This window comes from Rhamphochromis longiceps, linkage group LG3 (genome assembly GCF_057381845.1).
Source record: "Rhamphochromis longiceps isolate RC_006_pf linkage group LG3, R_longiceps_female_GT1.1, whole genome shotgun sequence".
In the NCBI taxonomy this organism is placed as follows: Eukaryota; Metazoa; Chordata; class Actinopteri; order Cichliformes; family Cichlidae; genus Rhamphochromis; species Rhamphochromis longiceps.
In genome coordinates this window covers 4,035,144-4,040,281 of record NC_140559.1, presented here as the reverse complement: position 1 = coordinate 4,040,281, position 5,138 = coordinate 4,035,144, and the positions used below count along the sequence as shown (strand labels likewise).

General features: G+C 39.0%; 1 pseudogene across 1 annotated transcript; it reads left to right on the top strand.

Annotated features, from left to right (window-relative positions):
• The first annotated feature begins 834 nt into the window (after positions 1-834).
• Positions 835-2,616, top strand: LOC146672566 (uncharacterized; annotated as a pseudogene). Its single transcript, XR_014910361.1, has 3 exons — positions 835-1,036; positions 1,114-1,287; positions 1,895-2,616. The product of XR_014910361.1 is annotated as an uncharacterized LOC146672566 (transcript).
• Positions 2,617-5,138: the final 2,522 nt, after the last annotated feature.

The window sequence follows — 5,138 nt, the reverse complement described above, 5'->3', positions numbered from 1 at the left end:
CCAAAGACGGCTAAGTGGGGGAAAGAGGGGAAACAAAGAATGGTCCTACCGGCTCGCCACTTCAATATGAAGAAGATTAATTCAAAGGGAGGGAACAAAACCTGACCTGTAGGTCAGAAAAACATCCATTAGCACATCAAGTTCGATTCAGTTTACCGGTAAACAAATATATTTTTCTGCAAGCCTATGTAACAATGCAAATCATCATCAACCAATGTACAACAGTTAAATTATTAATTATCTTGGCTACGTAGCTTAATCTATACATTCCAGTAGCGTTCGCTACAAACAATACAAAAACAACAATAAAGGAAAACAGCTGTCTAACAGACAGCATAGCCGAATTCAAGGCAACACATAACAATAATCATTCAATCGCACTTTGTTTCAAAGTAAGCCCATTAAAATGCTCAAGTAAATAAAAGTGTTCAAAAACAGCGGTTTTTGAGCCGGAGTTCTGCTCGCGGTGGGAACGCCGCCGCAAAAAGCCACTTTTTAATCGCGAAAACGATCGGCTGGTTACTGACAACCAAAAGGTTGTTTTTGGTAGATATTAAAGATCATGGGTGGGCGGGGCAAATGGAGCAGTTTTCTACAGTCGAGTAAAATTCCAGGAAAGAGCTGGGTGTGGCTTTCCTTTAAATCACATGATCAACAGCTTTAAGATGGAGGCAACTCGCTCAGTGTTTCCTGTTTCATTCTTAGACTGTGGCGATGGTAAGTAGCAGCTTTTCACTTGTTACCTGGCATCTTTTCAGCCACCAATGATAGTCATTGTATGTTATCAACATTTCACTAACTATGTTTTCTCTCATGTTTAAAATAGGCCGACCAAGAGCAAAATAGGTATGTCTGCAGACTCTGCTGTAGCCAAAGTTATCAGATCTCCTGTGTCTTTAAATCCCTAACTGCTCGATCATTATCATTTTAGAAGACAATTTCTCAAAGGAGGTTCAAAACTAATGCCTACAAGATTACCAAGAGGATGGTTCGGGGCTCTTACATGACTCCGGGAAGTCAACACTTGGTGGATGAGGTGTGTTACCTTTGACACTTTTAAGACAGTCCTGTTTATCACTACTAACAATAAGCAAATATGTTTTCACTCAACAGATCCTTCACAGCATGTTGTTTCTGGGCAAAATCAACAACATCCCCTTTTCTCCAGAAGAAATCTTCCCTAATCCTTTTGTTTTGGGTTCTTTAATGAGAAGATATCCCAGGCCTTTAAAGTTGTATTCGACTCAGCTTCCCAGGCGAAGTCCCTTCTCCTGTGTGCTCGACATGGTAAGATAACTCTTCTCACATTTTCAGTCAATCTGACAAACTTCCAGTTTTTAGGAAAGTATAATGCAAAGTGCTTTTTTACTGAGAAATCCAAAGAAAATCCATACTGTACCTTATACTTCAACATATGCTTCTAGCTATACTTCTCCACCAAACACAGAGACTGCAGGAGAGCTGGAGACTTGCTTCAGAATTTGTTAGTTCTAAATAATGTCTAACAGACTCATTATTGGAGATGCTTACAGTCTTCAAGGCGTATATGATGCTGTCACTGTGTAGCTGCTGGATCTGTTAAGTCAGCTCAAAGACTCTAAATTCAGCGTGTTTTGACAGCCCGGCATAGCAAAATAGAAAAAAAAAGGTCAATTAGCAAATTTAATTATAAATTAGTGAGAACAAAGATGGATTTTTGCTTATTGATTTAAAATTAAATAGATTTTTGTGACTTGTTTCACCCCCTATCTTAAAATGTCTAAACCAAAAGCATCCAATGGTCCTGCATAGTTAAATAAGTCAAGCAGCGAAACAAACATGTTGATCAACTTTCTATGAAAAACAACTATATAATCAGGTGCAACACTTTGACCAGATCTGTAACTGTTTTCAGATCATCCTGCAAAATAACTCAGAGAATGAAGAGCAAATAAAGCAGAGTCTGCAAGATCTCCTCACAGACTTGGACTTAGAAGAGAATAATAAATAAACAGCTTTCGTCTCGTCCACCATCTGCATTTCTCAAAAATCCCAAACCAACAAATCAGAAAGGTACTGCGGAGTCTCCATGTCCACCAAAGGTCCTAACGCTGGGAAAATTATGATTGCTGCCTCCTGTCTTAGCAAATGGCATAAATATGTATCTGGTGCGGTGATGACCTATTATCCAAACACAGTCCAGAAAGATTACTTTGATGGAACAATTGAAGTACCTGGAAATATCAGGTGTGAGGCTTTTTGTCTCCGTGATGGTGCCAGAATGAAGCCTTGCAGATCATGTAAGAATTTGTTTGGCTTGAACACAGAAGACCTCAGAGAGTGGCCATATGGTAACTGTGCTGAAGCTGAGAGCCTGAGCAATTTGCTTGAAAATGAGAGAGAAGTTGAAACACATGTGGATGAATACTCAGCTGAAAAGGATAACAGGCAGAGAGCTGAGGATGAGGTTGGTAGGGTTCTTAGAACCGTGTTGCAAAGGATTCGGTTTAACTGGACAGGTGAATTTTACAACCCAGAACAAGAGTGAGATTTCATGAAATCATTTGCATTCATCATTCTGATAAATCAAAGATTCTCTGCTCTGACAGCATCTGTGTGGATTTTCTGTAATCACAGAGACGTGTATAAGCACGTTTACTTTCCATCTCCATGTAATTGTCACATTTAATAATTAAAACTGGCTTCTATGGGTTTTTGTTTGTTTGCTTACATATCTAGTGTTTAATGCAATATGAAGCATTATCAGACAGCATTTATTGGGAAGAATCCCATATTTATACTGGTCTGTACCCAGGGTACACAGAAAATAAAAACACATGTTTTCTTATTATGATCCCAACTATAATTTACTTAAGCAAAAGCACTACATGTGTAGTTATAATATTTATAGCAGTTACTGTTGAGCTTTAAATTTATCATCTTAAATGTTTATATGCTGATTATATTGCTTTATATAAGAAAGGCCTAACTCTGAGTACACTCTGTGCCAAAAAGTGCTGACAGGAAACTGCATGCTTTTGCAGAAACGTGCTTTTGCAGCTAGAAAGTGAAGCTGATATATATCAGTTTTAATTAGTTTTTACCAACTGCTTGCTAGGGCAATCCCACGAGTTTGGTGTTTTTGTATTGAACATGATTCCAAGTGCTTTCTATAACACATAGCAGAGGTGCCACAACAAAGACTGAGAAGAGGACAGGAAGAGACAGTGAAAGAGATGCACTCCTTCGCCATTCATGTTAAAGCGTTGCATAGCTTTAATTTTAGAGAGTGTTGCATAACTTTAGTCATTTTTCTACCACAGGTGAAGCCAAGAATTGTGAAGCTCTCTTTTGGCCAAATACCAGAATCTGTAAGAAGAAGAAAAAACAAACAATCAAATAGGTCATTATTAAGAGGACAACAATCTCTTGATGATTATCCACAGTGTCTTTGATAACTCTGAGATACAAACTGTCAAGTATATACACATCCCAGCAAACAATAGCTGTGTTTGACTAAAGCGATTAATAACAAGGACAGAGCTACAATCACTACAGTCAAACATAAAGGGCTTAATCCTGAATCCAAGTCTGAGCTGTGATGCCGTTGGTGCTGAAAGCTGCTCAGATCCTGAAGCTGCACGTTTTGTCTCTCTCTAACCAAACCAGCAGCAAAAGAAGACACATTTCGCTTGACATAAACATTGTCATGAATTCCCTCTTACTTTTGCTGGTTTGCTTCCACCACCATTAAAACACACACAGAAAAACAACACAGCACAGCTCTCTGCCTCTCTCAGTGTACTTTAAGAACACCGTTTCCCATCTCAAATCTCTGTTTTTGGCATTATTCGCTTGCTTGTTATGAAGCAGTCTACCGTTGTTTACAGCCATTTTTTTTTTAATGACTTCCGACAAGACAGCCTCATTTCTGCTGTTCAATACCAAATTTTATTTATTTTTTTCAAATTAAGTGAAACTGCAAAATGCTCTGCTGTGTCTCTATTAAAACCTCTTATTAAAACCTCTGAATCACTTCAGCAGCATCAGCCAATGTACATTTGTTGAGTCGTGGTTCTCGTCTGCTTTTGTTCTACTGCAGAATAATATTTTTAAGGTTATCTACTGTAAAAAGCTAGGCCAGGAAAATCTGCTTCATGGTTTTGTGTTTTATCCTCAGTTACTTTGACACAAAAGCATCTGCTGTGATGCTCACACCTCTGATGAAGTTTCACAAGTGTCAGTACTGATAAATGATCAGAATTATAATGTTTCTGACTCTCTGAGTAAGAATTAAATGGAATCTAATTGGGACCTTGTGAATTGGAATTGAACAGGTTCTAGAAATCAGTGATGATACTCAGCTCCAATACCCACCTATGATATGAGGCTTACGAACGCTGACTGGGTTTCATTTACCAGCTTTTTATGTTCTTCCTGCAGTTTCCTCCCCACATCACTCATCTTAACTTTTTTCCAGTCCTCCTCAGTCTAAACAGAACACACAACAATACAAAGAAAAGCTCAGGTGATTGATCTCTAACACTAGGCATCCCCAGTCTTATTCTTAGCAGTCTAACTTCTCACCATATCTTTGAAGGCCTCTCCATTGTAGTAGCGCTTGGATGCTGGATACTCTATCGTTTTGTCACATAGTTCCAGGAAACTGGAAGCCACCAGATGCAGCTCCTCTCCGTCATAGCCGTACAGCTTTTTGTCCTCACACGTCATCAGCACAAGCTCGTCACATGGACATGAGGTGCCCTTTACCACACCAATAACCTGCATTTTTACAATCTCGGGAAGGTAGAATTTTCCCCAGGCGTTAACTTCATCATCATCCCCGTTGTATTTGGTGTTCTCAAGCTCTTCTATCCACAGGTCAGCACCACTTGGCTTCTTCAGGTGAACGCACATGCTTTTGTTTTTGGAAACAAAATCTTTCACCCATTTCAGGTACTTTTCACCTGGAAAGAAGCAGACAAGGAAATATGGATGAATGTAGAAGTGTTGGAAAAGACAAATAGCAAGGTTATCCTACAGCAGTTTGTGAAAATGTTGTATCTTGAAATAAGCAGGCAAAATGAGGATCTCACTTATCTCATATGTTCTGACTACCGACTTTCTTCAGTTAAAGGACAAAAAAAGGGCACACTGGA